Source organism: Aythya fuligula, chromosome Z (genome assembly GCF_009819795.1).
Source record: "Aythya fuligula isolate bAytFul2 chromosome Z, bAytFul2.pri, whole genome shotgun sequence".
In the NCBI taxonomy this organism is placed as follows: Eukaryota; Metazoa; Chordata; class Aves; order Anseriformes; family Anatidae; genus Aythya; species Aythya fuligula.
In genome coordinates this window covers 33,032,264-33,056,187 of record NC_045593.1, presented here as the reverse complement: position 1 = coordinate 33,056,187, position 23,924 = coordinate 33,032,264, and the positions used below count along the sequence as shown (strand labels likewise).

General features: G+C 34.3%; 1 long non-coding RNA gene across 2 annotated transcripts in view; it reads left to right on the top strand.

Moving 5' to 3' along the window:
• The first annotated feature begins 1,889 nt into the window (after positions 1-1,889).
• The window catches only part of LOC116501055, a 649,666-nt gene continuing 627,631 nt past the window's right edge, over positions 1,890-23,924 (top strand). For both annotated transcript variants that reach the window (XR_004254362.1, XR_004254363.1), the window contains exons 1-2: positions 1,890-1,957; positions 2,274-2,381. This is a non-coding gene — a long non-coding RNA (uncharacterized LOC116501055). The remainder of the gene's footprint in view (positions 1,958-2,273; positions 2,382-23,924) is intronic.

Here is a 23,924-nt window from a genome sequence, read left to right as displayed (position 1 = left end):
AGGAAACGCTTATCACAGGAAGAATCACCTTGATTCAAAACATCCCACTGGGAAAGGAAAAAAATAGCGTCTCTTAAAAAATAGAAATCAATAGGAGGTAACCGGCAAAGTTGTATTTTAATGCAGATGAAGTAAAAAGTAAAAAGAAAACAAAGAGGAAAAAAATGCAACCAGCTCCCTTCCTCCACACCCCCACCCTCTCCCCCGCTCAAAAAAAAAACCAAAAAAAGACCCTTTTCTAGTCTTTCATAAACGGTTTAAGGTCTGTGAAGAACATTTGCGCATCGTTGTGGGGAGGCAAATGATTGCAAATGTTCCTCTTGGAAGACAGTATTGACCAGCGTTAGAAATACCTTCGTAAATTAAATCTCGATGGGATCTATTTCTGGAAAAAAAATCTTAATTATAAATAGCGCACACAAAAATTGTATTTTAAACAGAAAGAAAATCCCCACCCCCACCGCTCCAAGACAGTACTGTTATCAGTGGAACTGAAATCTTACATCGAACACCCCAGCATTTTGCTGTAGCGAAGGGGGTTGGGGGATTCAGACGCTTCTCATTGCTGGCAGATACTTTGAGGGCAAAGTAAAAGTGCCCCCCGGGAGCAGTGCTGTGCTGCTGCTGCCGCCGCCGACGTCTCTGAGATGCTACAGTATCAGGCAGAGAAGGAAAGAAATGAGTTTGGAGTAGATGTACACGCCGGAGCAGCAGTAAAAAGATATAAGATATCGACACGCTCAGCTGCATCTTGTTAAAAGCTTCCTGCGGGTTGGCAGAATGAAATCTTTATTTAAAATACACAAAACTATCGTCAAGGGAAGAACGGAACGGAAAACACTAAAAGGGCCAAACGCAATGCTTAACCCACCGATATAGGCAAGAGGAGGAGAAGCGATGAGATTGGTTTGGTGTGAAAGGGTGTGTGTGTGCGTCTGTGTGTTTGTGTGTGTCTGTCTCTGTGTGTACACTCCTTGCAGTCCAGCCACAGAAGCCACCCGGGGATTCAGTGTCTCCACTCAGCTTTAGAGAGAGACTCTCTTTGATGAGGATGATGATAGTTGCTCTGGCAGGGGAAAGGGACTTATGAATACCAGAAGGGTAATTTGTGCTCACACTTGCGTGTGATAGGAAAACGTGCTTCACCACCACATCCACAGCAGGGATCTCTTAAGTGGTGGTAATATTATTATTTTATTATTGTCAGCCAGTGGCTTTAAAGGTGCATTATTTTAATGCATTATTAATTGTTTTCCCTGGGAGAGGGGGAAGGTGGGGATAGGGTTTATTATTATTAATAGCGAGGAGCTCGCTCCTTTCGCACACGCCGGGGAGCGCGGTGGGAGGAGGCGGCGCCGGGAGGAGGCGGTGGCGGAGCGCACACAGCGCCCGGGCTCTCTCCGTGGCCGCGGCGCGTACATGCGGGGCCCGGCACAGCCCCTACTGCTCACTCCCCGTACCTTCCGCTCGTTCCCCTACCCGGACTCGTGCCCGTGCCGCCGGGCGGAAAGTTCCGCGGGCAGCCGCCCGGCGCAGCACCGCGACACCTCCCCAGCCCCATCTCCGCGCGGGCGGTGGGGTTCCGCGGCCGCCAAAGTTGCGGCAGGGCCGGGGGCGGCCGTGGCCGCCAGCCATCAAGTGGCTCGTTAAGGAAATGCAGGTGAGCGGGCGGAGCGGCAGGGGGCTGCGCAAGGCGCGGCGCGGCGCGCGCCTCCCGGCCCGGCCCGGCCCGGCCCAGCCCTCTCAGTCCCCCCCGCACCGCTGCAGCCGGCGGCGCCGGGCGCGGATCTGGGGCCGCTGCCGCGCCCCCGGAGGTAGCCGCTCCACCGTCCCCCGCCCCGCCCGCACCCTCCTCCTCCTTCCTCCCCACCCCTCCTCGCTCCCTCTCTCCTCCCTCTTTCCTCTTTTTCTCTCTCTCGCCCTCTCTCTTTGCCGGCCTCATCGGAGAGAGTTGCAGGTATCTTCCCTATCCCCCCTTCGCCAGCCCCCCAAGCAAATTTTAGGGCGCGGAACCCTCGGGAGGTCTTAAAACAACAACAATAACAACAACAAACAAACAAACAAAACAACCTAGCAACAACAAAAACAACAAAAATCAACCAAATCAAAACACCACTGGTAGGAAAAACAAACAAAAATTTTTTTGGAAGTATGACTCTTTTGCAGGAGTCTGCTCGGAAAGCAGGGATATCCCCAAGAAACGAGCGGCACCGGCGCTGGACCCCACCAAAACAGAAGTGCCTGATGTGGCATGTGCTTCTCTTTCTTTGCAGTTCCTTCTGGGCCCGTGTGGACTAAGGGCACAATCCATCGTCTGACTGTCAGGAGGGGAAAGCGGAGACTCCTTCAGGTTTCCAAAGAGGTCCGAGTGGACAGCATTAGTAAGTAAATGCTCCATGCTTGGTTTCTGTCCCTCTGTTCTCCCACTCTTCAACCCTTTTCTTAGCTTATACACATGGAAGCATGCACACACACACACACTTACATGTGTGTGTATATATATGTGTGTTTTATGCTTTTAAATATTTCTGTTCTGGTCAGAGAGGAACTTGTCTACAACTTGAACTGTTTCCAGTAGGAAACGTGCATAAAGTGGTTTGGTCATCTTTTATGAAGAAAAAATTAAAATAAAAAATTAAAATAAAAATAAATTGAAGGTGATGGGTTGTGTCAAGAAACTGAGTATGTTGTATATTGTGCTACCTTAGTCTGAGTGTAGGGATGTGGTAGGTTATAGACAAAACCTAAACAAAGGGATACATCCTCAGGAGGTGTCTAAAGCACTGTGTGACCTGCTAAGTAATGCCAGGTGACAGGGCATTTGGTATAAGATAAAATGTGAGAAGACTATAAATACTGTGTTCTTTCAGGTGTAAGCATTATTTTATTTTTTAGCCCAGATATCTGAAGTTAGCTTGTTTTGTGAAGTTTTATATACATAGAATGTATCTTTCTTTTCCTTCTTTTCCGTCTTTTCCTTCTTTTCCTTCTTTTCCTTCTTTTCCTTCTTTTCCTTCTTTTCCTTCTTTTCCTTCTTTTCCTTCTTTTCCTTCTTTTCCTTCTTTTCCTTCTTCTAATGAGGATTACAGTTCCAGGAAACAGAACTGCTTTCTAGGTGCTTTTACGGGACATATCTGCAAGTACTGATGGTGCTTTTTTGATGTATGACCAAAAAGAAAAAAAAAAAAAGAAAAAAAGAAAAAAAAACAACAAAGGGTAAACTCATTTGAAAGGGACTCGAGAATGGTAGGACTGAGCTGAGCAGTAGAGCTGACAGAAGGTACAAAGATCAAATAGAGGTATGTCATGAAATGTCTACTGTTAGGTGTTATTTAGCACTAAATATATCTTCATCTGGGGAGCAGAACTTTTCTAGGTATTATTTCTCTTGGGACAGTGGTCCCATTATTGATATTTGTGGCATCTCTTGCAGGAAACAGCAAGTATTTGTAGTTGGGTGTTAACTGTTTCCTAGGTAAAGAAAATAAGGAAGAGAAGTATGTCAATGAAAATATTTGTTCATGTTTGCTAGTACCTACATAAAACCTTTGTGTTATGTCAGTAAAAATATAGTTGAGTCAGTTTTTACTTTATTTTTTTTTTGAATGTACCAGAAGGAATCAATAACATTTCAGCATTTTTTTTCCCTCTATTTCTGCCAAATGGACTTAGATTTGAATTCTTCATGTGTTATTGTATCTATTGTAGGGACAATATGAATTTCAATAAAAGAAACTTATCTCTTTACAAATTCTTGGCAAATTTGTGTTATTTTACAGTACAGTTGAATAATATATGGGGTACTTTAATTACAAATCTAATATCTAATGCATTATAATTTTACTTTTAACCTAGTCTGTCATTAGAAGAAGTTAAACATGTGTTTAAAAACACATTTTATTAAACATCTCAAAGTGAAATTAATGCTGCATTTTCAGGTATAAATCAAAATCAATCACAGATAGTTTATTAGAGTCAAATTAAATGCCTTTCTTTGTGAAATAAAGAAATTTGTTTATGTTACAGTAGTGAAACTAACTGGACAAATTTTATGTAGGAAATTAAAGTGACATAAGCAGTTATAACTAAAACCAGCAGCAGCAGCAGGATAGCATTCAGAGTTGCTTTAAGGTTGTTTTTATAACTTAAAGCTAGGAATAATTACCAAGCGTAGGCTACAAGTTCTAAGGTGGTGAATCAGGATGACTTTTGTATTGCATCACAGTACTCTTTGGGTAATTTATAGTAACATTTATGAAAAAAAAAAAACAACCTCATGACATTAGCTTAGTAAGGAATTCTATCATTATTATTTTAGAGCTATGAATTTATCATTCAGCTAAAAGCATTTTTTTTAAAATTATTATTATTATTTTTTTAAGGTAACAATTTGGCACGGCTCATTGCTGTGTTGTACTCCTTGTGGGCAAAGCATTAAAATAATATATCCAGATAAATTGCATGAACTGTTTTGAGACAGTATACAGAGAAGTTTATCAGCTTGCTTTGTGTTCCACTAGCTGGTCTTCATATGCAGCATGTGATGCTGAGTGCCTAATAAAGTGTCTATTTTTACAATATTGTTGAAAAAAATATATTTGTCTAATTGGATATGGACTACATTTTTTATTTATGTTGAATCAGAACATGGCTTTATTATTTTGGAGCACACTCTATTATTTGTTTTCTGAATTTTCTGTAAATTTAGGATATCACCTGGCAGTACTTCAGTATCTGTACAAAAAAATGATTTGACGTATATTCCGCTTTTGCTGTAATTATTCCTTGCTATGGTGGGAAATGATCTGAGTCAAATCCTGGCAGTTAAGTTTGATACACATTATATTTGATCATATATTTATGTAGGATCTTGATCATAATTGCTGGTATAGAAAAGTGTCAAATCAGGTCAGTCTGATTTAGAAGAAATGACAGAAGACTTCAGGAAAGACCTCTTGCTGTGAGGACAGTTATATCTTATAGCTGATAGAATAAAGTTGCATATGCAGCAGTAGTGTGTTTTTGCAATAGTTCTTGTTATTCACATCAGACTGAATGATGAAATGTATAAGCAATCTGCAGGGAATGTATGATTAATTCTTCTCATATGTGCTTATTGTAGGAATTCATACAAGGAAACTTCAACATATCTGCATTACTTTACAGCTGATAAAGTCATTGTCTGTTTTTAGTATTAATCACATAGTGTACAAGTGTGCTACTAAATTTTATGATGTTAAACTGTGATGGAAAAAAGTAGTAAATTCTTAATTTCTTGTCATATATAGCCTTATTGAAGAAACTGACCAATACACAAGAAAGCATGATGCTTGACAGCAAAAAAAAAAAAAAAATATTTTGAAGTGATGGATATGGTTCAAATCATACATAGACATCTTAATTAGCTTGGTTTGTATGTCTTTATTTTATGAAGTTATGAAGCATTAATAGCTTTTATGTGTATGGATGCTAGTACTTGAAACTACAGGTTTAAAATACTGTAACAAGTTGGGGATACTAAGATGTCATTGGCTTAACTGGAAAACAGGTTAGTTCAACATTTAGGAAAAGCTATTGATACTTTTCATCGGTACAAATTTTTCTTAGAGTCCAATTGGTTTAGTATCATTTTGAAGACATAAGCAACACAATCTTATTGACAACAAATATAAATTTAACAGTGGCATTTATGCAGAGGATCTCTAATTTAGGACTGAGTTGTGGTATCTGTATTCAATAAAAGCAGACTTTTTTTTTTTTTTTTTCACCTCATTGATAGACACAAGTATTTTCGGTAAACCAGCTGCAGAGAAGGAAACAAGCAGGGCACTTAAAATAAAAAATAAATAATAATAATAATAATAAAAGTCTATGGTAATATTTTCAATTCAAAATATGAAAATACTTGTTGTATATAAGTTCTGATATTTTTACCACACTTACTTTAGAAGTTCATTAGTACTAGAAGTTTCTTAAGGAGTTTTTATGTGTTTTACCTTCTTCTAGAATTTACACCTCACTGATTTGTGTATGTAGTCTTAATAGAAAACAATAAAATGTATAACTGGTTTTATACTATCGTGATAACAGAATGATGACCCTGTTGGTCACAAGGGGTGCACGTTACCCACATTTTTTTTTTTTTGCATCATATTTGATTGCTGTGAAAAATACTTAATAGCAAACAGATGGATTTAAAATTTTGATAGGAAATTATCAATGGACATGGATAAATTATTTTTTAAACAGAAATTAAATGATCATCCTAATAATAAAGATTAAGAGAAGGAAGTGTGCATGTTAGATTAGGCAAAATGAATGCATAATAGAAAGGCTTTCTTAGCAGTCTTAGATGCCTCGTTTTCAGTTTTTCTCTTTTAGTAGCTTCTCTAATAAGTTTCAGTATAAAACAGTAACAGAAAAACTAGCAATAAATAGAAACTTGCTGAGAAATTAAGACTTGTACGGTCAGTATGAGGATTGAATTCTACATCTTTTTTCATCTGTTGTCAATATTTGCAGATATAGTCTTATTTCGCATGTTTCTATTGTACTACATAATATTAACTGAAAACAATTGTGCAAGAAATCTTATTTTGTGCATTCTTTTCCTTTACTGTCCACTTTGTTACTCCTTTTGAAAACTAGATTTTTTGTCAATGCATAAGCTTACACTGTAATCGAATAAGATTTTAACTGAGTGGAAACTACAGAATCTGGCTTATAAAATTGGTTTTACAAAATTTCTGTCAACAGACAGAAAAGATGTGTAAAATTTATCAAAATAATAATATGTTTGAATTTTTTTCTGAATACAGGCATGCATTTAAATACTTTTAAAATTGTTTAAAAGACTTGCTGGATTATGCACTTACATTGTGCTGAAATGTAAAATTAATGTTTAAGAAATATATTTGGAATATGTGTATAAGAAATGTACAAGGATTTTGTCATGTTTGTTTGCAATATGAAAAGGCCCATTTTATAAGAATACTGTGTGAGATTTATTCCAGCTGTAAGTGGCATGAGCTCATGTACTTTTGAGTTGAAAGAAAGATTCATATTATAGTTCTTTTTTCTCTAAGCACTGAGTCTAGAAAAGCGTTCTCTACAGCAGTTACTCCAATACTTAATTCTCCTCTTGATGTGAAAATCTGGATGCATGTTTTATCTGTATTCTGTATGTTTCATGAAGGCCTTTCATAAAGTAAAGTGGACATTTTGGTGCATACAGTACATTGTACTCTGTTCCTGATTTTAAAAAATGGTTACTATATATGATGGCCATCCAGAAATTACTATTCCTCCAAGATGAGGCTCCTTATTTGGTTTTAGATTAGCTTTCTCATTTACAAAACATTTCAAACACTTCCCAGCAGTATAATGTTAAATGCTTATGCTTTTTGTTCACAGCGTAAAGATGTGTTGGAGAGGAAACTGTTTCAGCAATGGTTATTGCCTAGTCTGTAAATATGATGACTTGTGGTTTAATGGGACGTGGGATTATTTAGCTGTCCTGGTTATTACTGAAACTGTGTGAGTAAGGTAAACTCATATTTCCAAAGTGCCCAAGAAACCTCCTGGCTGGTGAGCTTCTTAAGGTGACAGAACAATTGCTTTATGATGATTGATTTAAGGTGAGCAAACTGAATAAAGGTCCTCTGGTGGCAGCAAGTTGGAAGTGTACACCAGTCTTTTGGGAGCTGTAATTCTGGTTACTGCAGCAGAAGTAACAGCATAAGAACAATTGCATATACTCTAGCCTGGAAGGTAAGTAATTTTTAGACTCATGCAGTAGTTTAACAGTCAGTGTGGGAGTGTGTCAGCCAAAGTAACTTTGCTTTAGCTTTGATGCATTCTCTTTCTCATACACTCTTAAAATGTATCCTTCCTTGTGTTACAAGACATACAGTCTCTGCAGGTCCTGTACTACATAGGACATCTTCTAAAGTAGTAAAGAAAATCATGTTCTCCCCTGTATTCTCTACTCTCATCTCCTTTAGCCCACAGTGGTTTTCTTCTGTCTTCAGCAAAGAAGAAGCTCTCCACATTATAGCTGGATCTAACATACCATAATAATTTCAAATCTAAAAATTTATAATGTTCAAAAAAGAGTTATATAAGGACATTTATACATTTTTTAAAATCCACTCTAAAACATTACTTCATACTAACCTTAAATTCTGTTTCTGTATTCAACTTCTGATGAAGTACAACATACTATCAATACTTGCACATAAGTGTAAGGGAGAGCAACAATGAGTGGCCATAAAATTTCTGGCAATAACAAAACAATGTATCTGAATTGCTGTCCATTTGGGTAGAAGGACATAAAGCTATCTGTCATACCAAGTTTCACCTTTCTTAAAAATGACAGAAGAAGTCATGTGTTGACTCAGTCTTAAAAGATTTTCTTTACCACTGAAAGGAAGGTGCTGTGATATGGTGTTAGGAAAAGCTAAATGATAACTTCTGTTCTCAATGGAAGGGGTTCAAAGAAGAGAATCCACAGGAACTGTCCATGTCTACATGAGTTGCTTTCCTTTTCTTACTGTAACTGTGAGGTTGCCAGAGGGCATCCTCAGGCCTCTTAAGAGAGACAGAAAACAATAAGGAACACCGTCTTCATAGAAATCATTATAGTATAATGAAATTACAGTTGATATTTTTCTTCATCTAGATTTTCCCATGAAGGAAAGTAAGGAAGTATTTTTATTTTTATTTTTATTTTTATTTTTATTTTTATTTTTATTTTTATTTTTATTTTTATTTTTATTTTTATTTTTATTTTTATTTTTATTTTTATTTTTATTTTTATTTTTATTTTTATTTTTATTTTTATTTTTCTGCTAGTTATTGTGGATTTTGACCATAACAGGAAAATGTTACCATGCATTTGAAAAAGTACAAACCAACTCTTTAAATGTCAGTGTAGATAGGATGTTAGAGTTCATACTAAAGAATTCAAACTAGAAGCATGATTTGAGATCTGTAAAATTCCTGTAGTAGGAACAATGTGCTGGGAGGGGCTTAATCAACATTAAACCATTATTAATGAAGTGTTCTACAAGTGCTAGTAGAAATAATTGATGAATATACACGTATTTATATAGACATCAAATTCCTTTAGAGGAAATTTAATTAGCTTTTTTATTATTTTTTTTAACAGATAAATAATGTAAGTTAATTTCTAATAATATACTACACTCAGCCTGTAACATGATTTGTATTCCCATTGTATATACTCATCATGAAAAGTTGTTTAATTGCAAGTATTCCTTCACAAAAGGAAGTCTGCCCAGCAAAACATACCAGTTAGTTCAAATTTAACTTTGGTAGAATTGGGCCAACGTTATTAATATACCAATTGGAGTACTTTTGGACAAATCAAAACAACATAAAATGTGCTCTTTGGATAATTTATTGACCTCTGCAATTTTAAGCACAATTGTTCTTTGAACTTGGTCATTCTTCATATAAATAAAAATACATAATAATGGCTCTTTCACACAAATTACAATTTTCCATTTTTTTATGAATGCTAGGCTTGAAAAGCTGCACAAATACCACAAATACATTGGCCTTTTTTAAGATTTAGAAGTTTTGAAGTGGGCCATATTTGACTCTTTCTCTTGGTGAAAAGGTGTCCTGTGAAACTAAGATCATCTCAAAAGGCTGGAGATTGTTTTGTCAAATACCTCAGCTAGGAAACATACAATTGACTGCAGAGCTTCAACAAAAGGCACATAGGTCACCAAGCATGGGTAATCAAATACTGTTAGTCATTCTCCTTTTAGTCATGCTGTGGTCTTCTGCAAATTTTATATATTTATTGAGATTTTTGTCAGCAGTATATAATAGGTGTTATTTGGAAGAAAAGAGAAATAATTTGGAAGTAGGGCCAAATTGTTTTCTTCTAATAGACCTTTATAGTATGTTTTCAATTAGTTATTTTAATGAAATTGCAAGAAATGCAAAGATCATGTTACCTACACGATGCCATTGAATGGAATGAAGTGGTAATTAAGTGTTTTTTTTCTTTTTTTTTTTTTTTCTTTTTTTTTTTTTCTGTGCAATTTATATTAAAAACAAGTATAGAATAAGATCATTCAACATGGATCAGATTTCAAATTTTATGGTATTCTGCCAACTGAATAAGAATGCAATACTTCCCTTATTTCACATTCTCTTTGCTTTGAACTGTAAATTCTGTTTTCTGTTCTAGGTTTGTTATAGAACTGTGAAATTTACATCAGGCACAACAGTAGCAACTTGCACTGTGTGCTGCACCCATTTTTCCATGTCAGCTGTAGATTTTCACAGGTTTCTATGGGTGTGGAAAGGAAGTCTCTAGATAAATTGATTGAATTATAAACTCATTGTTATTGACTGTAAATTAGGAAGTATCCAAATTTGTGCTCAGGATCACCTTTGTTCCTTATCATGGAAGCCAGCCCTTCTCATCTCCGCTAGGTTCCTCATGTTCCCTGCTTTCATAGCCTTTTTTTTTTTTTCAGAAGTCTGGAATATAGATTAAGTATTTTGAAATCAGCATATATCTGGGCTTTCTGTTCCTTCTCACATTTTATGAGGATATTTTTTCCGTAGATAAGTACCTGTGGGACTTTTAAGTAGGGTGTGATAGACTTCTTACCCTTTTTCTAGAACTGCTGATATTGAGATAGTTTTCCAGGTTATGCAAATAGCAGATGTTTCCTAATGTGGGGTGAGGCATGAAGAATTAACTGATACCTACATAGGTGTTTCATAAAACCAAGAACGGACAAAATCACACATGAATTGTTCATATCCATATTTCAATGTTTTATCTAGAACTTTGTCATTCCTATTTTCCCTTTCTGAAGAAAAGGATTATTTTTTTTTATGTGTCTTGATAATAATACTTGAATTTAATAGAGCTGCTCACTTTATCAACATATTTGTTTAACTATCAGCATAATCTGATTAATTATATATTGGAGACTTTCTGGTAATCTTATCACAGTGTGCTCATGCATAAATGCACCTGTATGTGCATCTGAAGTGACATTATCCTTGCTTTCATATTCCAAAAATAGCTTGTTTTTGGTTTTTTTTTTTTTTTTGCTTGTTTTATTCCATTTTTCATAGGTTATACAGAGATTAATGGAGCCCAAAAGCTTATGCTACTAACTCAAGCCACAGAATCAACTTGTGTGTTTTCCTGGTGGTGCCCCTGAGCCAAGGTACCACAACACTGCAAAACTTAAAAACAGTTGAGTAATGCTTTTTATTATTATTGTTATTTGCTGCTTTAATAGGTCATCTTTTTCTATTTCTTGGAAAGGAAAGATGGAATTAGGGATCTGTATAATATAGTTATGCTGAGGTGAAGTGTGTTTTCTGTTTCTGTATTATTGACATCTTGACCATTATGCAACCAATAAAGATTACTGGCAATAATGTTTTCTTCTGAGGTCAGGGATATTGATTTTGGACTGTAAGCAGAGTTGATGTGATAAATCTTATGGTAAAGGTACTGTTTGGATATAATTTTTGACATAATTAGCTTTAGACAAAAAGTTTACATACATGAATATGCACTTGCTGTAGTTATTTGGATATAATGTTTATTAAAAGATCATTGCAAAAGACTTTGTAAGTGTTCTGCTTCATAAAGGGTATTGGGATAGGATAGATGAGAGACTACTCTTACAGATGGATCACAGAATTTCTAGGTTGGAAGAGACCTCAAGATCATTGAGTCCAACCTCTGACCTAACACTAACAGTCCCCACTAAACCATATCCCTAAGCTCTACATCTAAACGTCTTTTAAAGACTTCCAGGGATGGTGACTCCACCTCTTCCCTGGGCAGCCTGTTCCAGTGTCTAACAACCCTTTCGGTAAAGAAGTTCTTCCTAAGATCCAACCTAAAACCTGGTGCAACTTAAGCCCATTCCCCCTCGTCCTGTCACCAGGCACATGGGAGAACAGACCAACCCCCACCTCTCTACAGCCTCCTTTAAGGTATCTGTAGAGAGCGATAAGGTCACCCCTGAGCCTCCTTTTCTCCAGGCTGAACAAGCCCAGCTCCCTCAGCCGCTCCTCGTAGGACTTGTTCTCCAGGCCCCTCACCAGCTTCGTGCCCTTCTCTGGACCCACTCAAGCACCTCGATGTCCTTCTTGTAGCGAGGGGCCCAAAACTGAACACAGTACTCAAGGTGCGGCCTCACGAGATCCGAGTACAGGGGGACGATCACCTCCCTAGTCCTGCTGGTCACACTGTTTCTTATGCAAGCCAGGATGCTGTTGGCCTTCTTGGCCACCTGAGCACACTGCTGGCTCATATTCAGCTGACTATCAACCATCACTCCCAGGTCCTTCTCTGCCTGGCAGCTCTCCAACCACTCCTCTCCCAGCCTGTAGCTCTGCTTGGGGTTATTGCATCCCAGGTGGAGGACCCGGCACTTGGCCTTGTCCAACTTCATGCAGTTGACCTCAGCCCATAAGTGCAGCCTATCCAGATCCTCCAGATGGAGATCTCTATTAGTATTCTTGGTAACATAGCTACCAAGGTTTTAGCGTGGAGGGGGAATAGATCCAGTTTATGAGCCAGAAACAATGTCCATAAACAGAAGATGAAATGGTCTTCAAAAGTTATTGTAATAACTACAAAGAATAGAGCAATTTAATAAGCAGAAAAAAAAAAGAAAAAGAAAAAAAAAAAAGGATCCAAGAAAACCTTAATCTATATATTTTTATCTGATTTTATTATATATAATATATAATATATATATATAGAGAGAGAGAGGTCATATACGTATATAACCTCAAGCAATATTCTATCCCAGTAGGATATCCTAGCTCATGCAAACTTTAACATCTGTTATGGTGTTTCTCTGGCTTTCCACATTTTCTTAGCTTATGGAAAAATAAATAAATAAATAAATAAATAAATAAATAAAGCAAAGTTGTGATTTTTAATACATGTCTAAAAGTTGTACAGTAACATAATATATTGTCATTTATGCCTGCATCATATGAAAACTGTGATTCAGATGAAAGTTGAGAGATAGTAAAGAGGATGTCTAATAATTATGATAATAATAATGATAGTGATGTCTTGTGATGTCTTGAGAGCAAAACCAGATTGTTAACTTGAAAGAACATTGATTTTCTCTTGCCCTGTACATCAAGAGTCATTGTAGGAACAGGATGAACAATTCAATGCTTTATTATTATTATTATTATTATTATTATTATTATTATTATTATTATTATTATTATTATTATTATTATTATTATTATTATTATTATTATTATTATTATTATTATTAAGGTGTGTTTTAGTGGTGTTTAGAATGAACCAAGTTGAGAAAGCTACTTCTCAGAAGAATGTTCACAGTGATTTCCAGTGGCAGTAACTTTTCTCCTTATCTGTTTTCTCCTATCTGCTAAATCTCACTATCAACTAAAAATACATTTTTCACCATCAGTTCTCACATAAGCAGATATGGTAATTTCCAAAGAGTTACTATGTGGTCATTGTTAAAATAATGTTAACAATGAACTGAGAATATTTAATCTTCTAAGTGTCTGAGCAGGAGGTGCTGGATACAGCATGAGTTCTGCTTCTTATTTCATGGTGCAATGTGAGCTTTTATTGGTTTTATTTGTTAGTACGTATGAGAACATCTAGTGATTATCATGTCTGCTGTATTTATATTGAATATTCATATTGGACATTTTAAGTTACTGTACTGGGTCCAGCTGAGATGGAGTTAACTTACCCTGCAACAGCCCATATGCACTTGTAGCTAGAACAGCACTGGTATCACACCGGTGTTATGTCTGCTTCTAAGCAATATTGGCACCACATCAGGACTCTCTCTAACTCTCCCAGAGTCAGCAGGCTGGGGGTGGGCAAAAAGTGAACATCACCAGGGCAGCTGACCTAAACCAAACAAATTCTATAAATTCTATACCATATAATGTCACACTCAGCAATAAAAGGTGGAAAAAGGAAAAAGAGAGAGGGGTGAGCTCTTGTGAAAATGTCTGTCCTGCTGAACAACAGCTACATGAGTTTAGACCCTGCTTCAAGGACGTGGTTGAGCATCGCTCATTAGTGGGAAGCAGAGAGTAATTTCTTTCCTCTGCACTTCCACACATCCTTTTCTTTTTTTTTTTTTTTTTTTTTTTTTCCCCAACTTTCCCCTTTCCCTTTTTTCCCTTTATTTAAATTGTGTAATTAATAATAACTTTTTATTAATAACTATTTTTCCATTTAATTAAATTATCCTTATCTCAACCTGTGAGTTATTTCTTCCCCTCCTCTTCTGAGCAGGGGGAGTGAGAGTGAATGTGGTGGAGTTCAGCTGCCTAGCAAGGTAAAACCATCACAGTTATTGCAAAGTATAGTAACACCTTAATTTTCTTCTACAATACTGTATTTCTTAGTACCTTTTGAATGTCTTTGTCAGTTACAGATAGCAATAATTCCTGTTGGCATTTATTTATATGCTTTCTTAAGGTAGAAAACAGTGCAGTTGTGAATTCAATGATATTGTATTAAGAAATCAGTCTTAATAATGCTAGCTAGCATACAACAATATTTTGCTGGTTTAAAAAAAGGTGAATATCTGAGTTAGTTCTGTAACAGAAGGTATTATAACTTTTTCTTATATGAGCAGCAAATGCGTTGAGGACAGAAAGAAGTACAGCTGTACTGCTTGCATACTACTTGGCTTAAAATGAGAAAGGAGGGCTAAATGCCCTCTACACTTTGCAAGAAATTTATGTGTAAATAGTTGGTCCATCACACAGGTCCATCCCTTTTTGCAACCCATCTTTATAAGACAAAAACTCTGTAAGTTTCCCTTGTGAGAAAGTAGGAAGAGAAACTATATCTGATTTAAAAATCTGTATCCATTTCCTCTTCAAGAGATCACTGTCTGGTCATGTGTCAAGTTTGTGCCCTCTTCCAAGGTGACATTTCCGGTGGAATCATTTTCTGAATGAAATGAGTCTGAGATCTGTCTGAGAATATTGGTCTTTTCCCTCTGGAAGGTTTGAAATATGATGACCATTTTATGAAATCAGTCTCTAGTCACTAAGTTAGGCTTTGTTTTTCTAAGAACTTGTACCTATCCTGGTCAGTTTGTTTATCTTTCTATTGATTGCAGTTGGTAATGAGAAGTTCATAGAGTTTTCTTCTCTTGAACTTTGTCCTTTGATTCACAGTTTGAGAAGAGTCAACAAGTTAAAGAACTAGGTGCTGGGAGTCAAGGGCATTATTTTTCTATAGCCTGTGTTTAAAATGAACATAACTCTCTTTCCCTCAATATCCTTATTCAGAGTTTTTTTTTTTACATTTTTTTTCCCCATTTGTAAAACTAATTTCTGTTTACACATCTGCCTATTAATATGCCTAAATAGAAGATAGTATATAAGTGTAAGTTTGATTTTTATGCAAATGAAGGAGTGAGAAGTAGTAAAATCAGAAAACAAGGTGTTTAAACAGTTCTATAGGTGTATATTCCTTTTATATTAAATTCCTTTACAGGCAAGGAAAAAATCCCATCTTTCAAATGTGACAGATGTGTTCACACATTAATGGAACAGGAGCTGAAGTGTTAATTGGATTATATTTCCCCAAACTCCAAAATGCATCTCTTTTAAGCCCACAGTGCTTTACTTGTTCACAAAGGAATGACTATGCATTTTCAGTTCTAAATGAAAAAAAATAGGTATGGTGGTAGTGATTGGGCATCTTTATGAAGCAAACATACCTGCTGTAGAATGGTGTGGAACTGCTAAGCTGTTAAACTACATCTGACAAGCATCATTTTGTGCTTCCCATCAGTAAAGATTTCACAGTGAAAGCAGTGGAGAGGAACCTGGAGAAAAGGACATTCTCTCCATCTGCTCTGGATGAAGCATCCAGTTTTTGTCTCACAGTATTTCCAGGAGTGCTTGCCCCCTAATCTTGCAGATTTTGTGATGCATAGTAAACTCATAAACTTACAAACATGAATGTTGATGTGGTATTCCAGTAGTTACAAGCAATTTTTATCCACAAAACTTAATTGAAAAAGAAAGTTAGTCTCATACACACCATGAGTAACTTAATGGAAAAGTAACAGAATACTTTTCCCCAAGATATTATATTGGAGTGTTACTTCAACTATGTGTCAATTTCAGATAAACCCTTGTACAGTGAAATATAAGTGTCCTTGCTGCCCACTCTCAGGGCAGTGTTTGAAAACTATGGTGTCATCGCTAGAGTGTTAGAACAGAGGAAATTTCTGTAATTCCAGTGATGCGTGTTCTAAACTGGACAATTATTTTAACTATTCTAAATTATTTTAAGTACTAATCATTTTAATTTTATGTTCTTGTTGTGTTTCTTAGTTATCTTTTGCTTGGAGAAGAATAACTTTTTTTTTTTTTTTTAATATATATGCTTTCTAGAAAAGAGTGACACATAGTACATTTGTTTTGTTGTTGTTGTTTTCTTTTTTTTTTTCTTTTCTACGTAATAATTGGAACGATTTCAATAAGTGTTGTGAACTAGCAGTATTGACTAATTTCTTTGTGTTATATTAACCATGTGGTTGCTGATGATATATAAAATAAGTAAAAGCACTATGCAGGTCATAAGTCACTATTGCGCATGCAAATATGAAAATTACAAAATACTAACACCCATGTTAATCATAAGAAGTCTGGGATGAGATAGCATTGTTAATGCATTTCTAGCAAGAATGTGTTTTTTTCATGGGCTTGTTTTACACAAGTTCATCATCAGCTAGAAAATATAAACTGTCTGTCAAAGTTAACACAGTTTGAGTGAGTGGTTTTCTCTTTATCACAAAAGTGTATGATGCATGTTTCAAAGCAAGTTAGAAAAAAAATTAATAGAAAAATATATTACCTATTGCAAGAAATAGAAATTCAAAATATATTAAAAGTAGTATTTATTTATTTATTTTTAGTGATGGTGATAGATATGTTGTAAATTGCAGACTCTTTTGTTTGTTAGCAACAGCTTGGATTACTCTAAATCCTGTTGCTTGGCTCACTAATACAGACTTAGTTATTTAACTAAGTTGTATCAGGAAGAAGGGCTTTTCATGTTGTGGAATTAAGCAAAAATAAGCAAAAATACGCAAAAGCTTTCTGTAGATATGTACTCTTACATATCGAATTAATAATAAGAATTATGAATGTTTATTCATAATTATGTGGAGTTCTATCTTTGACTTGTAGTGCTGTAGGACATATGATAGTCCATACCTGCAGTACAGTGCAATAATATGGTATCTTTATGTGATGTCTTGAATATTGAAAATTTAATATTTTTTATGTATTGATATATTTTTGGTTTATGATGGAAAATCATAATCAAATCATAATCATAAAACTGACGTACTTTTATAAACATTTATAAAACATTTATAAAATGTTTATAAACATAATGTTTTATAAACATAACTTACATTTAAAGTTATCTGAAAAATAAGAAAAATATTTTAATGTAAAATATTTTGATCCGTAAATACTTGTTTCAGCTACCAGAGTTCCATATGGGTATCTTAAGACATATCCTTTGTTCTCAAAGGTTTGCATGTGTATTCAGCAGCAAAATTGAATTAGCGCAAGATTTACTGTAGCTCAAAAACCAAAGATCCCATTTTTCTTGTTTAGGAACTATGTTATCCATGCACCTGGAAATTTGTAACTATTATGAAACTGCGATAAAATATTTTATTTATTTATTTATTTTAGTTATGTATATTGTCTGAAATTTTTCAGAAGTACAGAGCAAGGAAACTGTGAACTGGACAAAAATGGAAACAGGATCTATAAAGAAGCTTTCACATATTCTGTCCAGACTGCATTCAAGTATTTTTGTTTTGGTACTAAATACAGTGCTGCATTAAAATAATCCGAACTCTTAAATACCATACTAGGGGAGAATCAAAAAACTAATGAAGCAATGAGTAATAGTGAATAATAATGAATACCTACATGGATACTTTTAGGTTTGGATCTTTATCTAATCCATTCATTGCTTTCAGGGAAGAGCAGGAGAAAATACAGAAATGGGAAAAATCTATTCTTTTAAAATAAGAAAATAAGAATGTAAAGGCATAAAAACTTAGTGTAAGTATTAGTGGAATATGCATCTGAAGTGGCTTATTGGCAAAGGAACTGGATTTTAAATGTGCTAATATATGTGTTAAATCATTCCCTTCTGCTTGCAAAGTCACCAAGGAGGATTAACAGCAAATTATAGAAACTACTACTGAAAGGGAATAAAGTCTTCCTTAGGCAGACTGTTTCATCAGCTCAGTTTTAGGATGGCCATAAAAAGAGGATAACCTTAATTTTGGAAATTGCTACCAGAGCCTCTTACAGTATTTGAACAAGTTCCTCTTACAAACTTAATTTCTGTGACACGTAACTGACTTAAAAACTGGTTTTCTAGTCCCAGTTTCCTGCCCAGAAATATGACTTGTGGAGAAAAGTAACATTTTTTTCAGGTATACTGGTAGGTAGGAATATTTTTTGTCAGTTTTTGTAGTTCCTGAATATCTGTCATAAAGCACTCCAGCCATTCTTCAAATGGAGAGACAGCATGAAAGCAGCATGATCTGAGAAGACTCGGTTTTTTACTCTGGAGAAATGAGAACCAAGTCCCTGAAGCTGCTGATGAAAAGCCTTGAATGTTTCTGTTAGATTACAGAAAATACACTAGCAACGGTTTCAGAGACTAAGATATTACTTAGGTTAACATAGATTAAATGTCTTTAAACGCCACTTTTTTTTTTTTTAACACAACATTTTAATGGAAACATTTATTCATTATTTATTGGTGAATAATTGTTGCATGGTCATGGGCCACTGTCAGAGCAAATCAGTTGATTTGCAATTCTGTTTAAAATACAAACCCTTTTTAGATTGCTAGTCCATCCTGTAGGACACCAAAGTACTGGTAAGAATATTGCAGATGTGGAAGTCAAGCATCATTCAAGATACATTATTTATTTAGTAAGATTCTAAACAGGAGTTTTAGCTCTTCTGTGTCTCAGGTTATTATGACTATGAAACCTTCAAATGCAAGACCATCTTATAATAAAACTCCAAGTTCAAGCTCCAATCACATGCAGTTTCTGAGGAAAAGTACCTGAAACTCAAGAACTGCAGAACTCAAAAACTAAAAAAAAAAAAACCTGCAGAACTCAAAACAACAGCTTTAAAGATAAATATTGTACTTTTTCTTTTATTTATTTATTTTTCCCCTCTGTGAATAAGGTAGTATTTAGCTTTTGTTGTTGCTGATACTTTGTTCCATTACCTCTCTTTCTGTGATGGGTATTTATGTACATGTGAGTTGCCTGTTTTCAACATCTGTCAAAATGCCTTGTTTAAGAAAAAGGTTTTATTGATCTTGGAAGAATCTTTGACATATTCAAAGTATTAAACTTTTACCTATTAATTTATCGTTAGCAGTGTAAGTTAGGTTTGCTCCTAGTATAAGAGAGATTCTGTACTGTAATTAAAGTGTTAAGATTTTAGTTTCAGATGAAGTTCCTATGCTAATTTTCAAGTATACATTTTGAATATATGACGAGAACTGTAGAACATGATTAGATCAGTATTTTTTTCCTCCGAAGAGGCTGACATATGGTGCATTATAAATGATGAAAAACAGTATTATTTAAGTAATTAAGCCAAGCTGTTCTGAGACATTGAAAGAGAAATCTATGTTTTTTGTTTTTTTTTTTTTTTTTCTTGACAATGTAGAAGTAAAATATATTTTTACTATAAATATATTTACCTCTTGAAGTGCAAATGGGAAAGTAAGCAAGCAGGTTGCTTCTGTGTTGGTGATGCCAAAAGTGTTCTTCAAAATAGTGTTTATCTTTCAGTATATGGTCACTAAACTATTTAATTCCAAACCTACTGGTACTTGCCAAGACTTGAGTTGGTGGAGCATTTCTGATGCTTTGTTAAATGAAAAAATGTGTCAGCGGTGTGATTTTCTAGTGTCTTCTTGGTGGAATAATTTGAATGGTCAGGCTCAGAGCTATTTACTCAACTTATACTGTTAATGAACTTCAACTGGGCATCAAATGGATTGAGAAAAATTTATATATAATTTAATATATATATATATTTAATATATATAATATAAATAGTTTATAATAATTATTCATTAAGTTTTAAAATATTCTCTGATTTTGCTTATATTTAAAGCTGTCGATACAGCCAAAAAAGAGAAAAAAAAATAAATATAAAGGAAGTAACGCAATGCACAGTATTACTGATAACAATTGTTTGTAAAATAATTTATTTTATTTTATTTTTTTGAAGTGGGGGGGGAAGAGGGAAGTAGGTAACACAAACTCACTGGAAGAAAATAGTGCTTTGTTTTGTGTTGTGTTTCATTTTGTTTGAAGAGAGTGAGTCTGGTTTTCAGGAGCAGAATTTAACTACTAAAATAAGAGCCAAAAAATAATGTTGTTAATGCACTTCAGTTGAAAATGACATCTGAGATCACTTTTGACTTAATGACCCTCAGCTATGGTATTGATTTTTGGTCAAAGTGCTGAGAATAAAAGACTTGCAACTTTAGAGTTCCTTATGGTATGTTCGTGCTACTCCTTTCATCAAAAGGAATACCATCATATGTAACAAACTATGTTTTGTTATTTTCAGTTATAAAGTATTCTTCTAAAGTGAAGACTTAAATGGAATGTCTCTATGTGCCATGGATATGGATTATTCTTGAAGAGCATTTTGGGATTTATTTTATGCATTTACTCAGGTGTATGTAGAAATCTAGAAAAAAAAATAAAAATGTGTTTGCTAGCAGAAGATAAATTGTTAAACTAAGTTAAAAAGAGTAAGAGGGGAAAAAAAAAAAAAAAAAAAAAGCAAAACACATATCTGCACTATAAAGAAGTAGTTATCTGCACTATAAAAAAAGAATGAATCAAAAGAATGAGATTTACCAAAAAGAGAAGTGAATCCTGAAGTTGTGCACTTGTATACATGTATATGGGAGAGCAGTTACACATATGCAAACAGGCTACTGCCACTGCTTTCAGCTGCTTATAGTGACAGACCCCTTCAGGTATGTAATCAGTTCATATTCTTGTTGGTTTACAAAGAGAATCAGTGAAATACATTTTGATGATGTACAAAGTACATTTTATTATGTAAATATTTTCTCATCTATATTGCTATCTCCCATGCTTTTCACCTGGCACAGAAGAATTCAGGTCCTTAGGAACTAAGAAAGGATTCTGTGATCTGTATGATGACAACTCTTTATGAGTAGTGGAACAGAAGATCAAAGATTTACAAACACTATATATAAAGTATATATGAAACCTCTTGTTGCCTGTAACTTCTGTTGCTTGAATACTATACTTTATATCCCAAAATACAGATTTCCAAAAAAGTAAACAGTTCGATTATGCAAACAAGGTATGAATGACTTGGTAAGCAAACCCATATGTGCCTGAGGTAGAGCCCACTGCCTTAAATTCTGGAGGTTTGTAAGAGGAAGCTTGGTAATATGAAGATACATGTAAAGATGTACCACTAACAGGCTTCATTTTTTATCTGTTCCTCCTGACATGAAAAAGAACATACTCAGAGTGAAGCAAAATGTCATCAAATCTTCATATAAAGTTAATTATTGGGTAAGAAAGGCAGCAAGCAAGTGGCCACTTGTGTTGGCCAGTGAAGAAGAAACTGCCCAAGACTTTTAGTTTTTCCATTCTTTATAGGTAAAAATTTTAATTTAAATTGACTATTTTGCTCTTATTCATAGTACTCATTTTTTGTAGTATTTGTTTTTTGTTTGTTTGTTTGTTTTATTTTTTCCTCATTAAAAATATTTCTTAAGCTGTTAAATTTGGTGTGCTAAATATCATTCTTATTCTTACACAAAGATATAAGGATTTTCATTTGTTTACTTTTCATATTTATTCCAAGCTCTCACCTATAAAATCAGACTAATTACTTTTTCTGGAATGATTAAGTGTGATATTTTATTTTATTTTATTTTATTTTATTTTATTTTATTTTATTTTATTTTATTTTATTTTATTTTTTACTTTTGTGATTAAAAGTTCATACAATATTCAAAGAAGAGCATAACAGATGAATTTGCAACACAACTTATCTGTAGCCTGGAATTCTGAGGGTTTTTAAATTATTTTTTGATCTGTCTCTGACATATTTAATGTCAGATATTCAGCATCTCCCTCCCTCTTATCTTGTTACCTTGCTTATTTTGTTACAAATCTGTTCATAAAGTGATCATGTTTATGATTTTTTTCTTTTCAGTTTTTATTGCTTAACATTAGTTAGCATTAAAAGTTTCTACTTGTCAACCTAGATACAGAGAAAATCATAATTCATTTAAACTTGACTTATTTCTTGTTAAGTATGCAGTTGTCCCTGAATTTTATATTACAAAATATATATATGCACATATATATATATATCTACATGTATATATATACACACACACATATGTATAAATCCAGGTTATTTACAATAATAATAATGATAATAAAAACAGTGGAATACAGATGACCCTAGTAAAAGTCCATTAGATATTTCTGTTTTCAGCATTTTTATGTGTGATTACAGCAATTATTTATTGTCTTAAACATTTTAAAGCACTTAAAGAAATAGTATTACACTTCTGTATATGAATATAGCAGAATTCTAATTCTGATTTTTGAATGATAGACACATCCAATACAATCAGCTTTTCTTTTAAGACACTGATTTTATTGTCTCTGAAATTAGTTAACTTAATTAAAGGTGTATTTTAAAAAATATTTTATTGACTTAAAATTTAAGGTCAGTTTGCATAGATAGAATCACCTTTAAAATTTTCAGTGCTTTTTGTTTTTCTTTTGAATATTCCTTCATATGGTGTAGCTATCAGATGGTTGTCAGATGGCTTCAGAGGATAGATTGAATGTATATATCCTTTTGTGTACATAGCTTTATTAGCTGCTTTGCAATTCTTCTATACTGCAGTATACTTTAACACAAATATTTATATAGTATTAGTATTATTAATGCTTATAATACTATTAATACTTATAATTCATAAATAGTACTTTAATACACATAATACTCTACTATAGTATAATAGTACTATAATAAAAATAGTACTTTGATAACTATTATTGTTTGTCCACTACAATGCACATACAATGGGCGCATTGTATGTCCATAATAGTTTCTATTACTTAGTAGTGATTACTTAGTAATAGTTGCTATTACATAGTAGTGATACGTATCTCTCCATGTCCTGAACTGTAAATTAGACTAGGTTTATCTGAACATTTGAAATTCTATAGCATCAGATTAGATATTTACCATATAAACATCCTGTGCTCTTCAAACTATAATTCTCTCTTGCAACAGAACATTTTGTAAAAACTGTTAAGATTACATGATGTAATCATGTAATGTTTACATGATGTTTATAGCTATTAGAATGTTTTGCTGTATAAGGCAGATTCATGTTGTATGTTTTGCTCTGTAGCATTTGTCTTTACAGGCACGTAAGAATAACCTTTCAATAAATGCATTCTTTACTTCCGTATTTTAATTCAGTTCCGTGGCAGCTAATCTTTTCTTTTTTTTTTTTTTTTTTGCTTTTTTTTTTTTCTTTTGTTCCCTCAACTTCTTATTTTGAAAAGAAATGTTGTACGTAACCACCTTGTGCATCCCAGAAACGTGTTTACTAGCGCAATTTCTTGATCAGACTGTATCATGCCTGCCCTTAACTGTGCTATATGCACAGAATGAGGTTGATCTCTCTCCTGAAGTTTAAGGATTGTACTCTGCCATGTGATCTCCACTGAGATGAACATATTTAAACAATGTCAAATCTC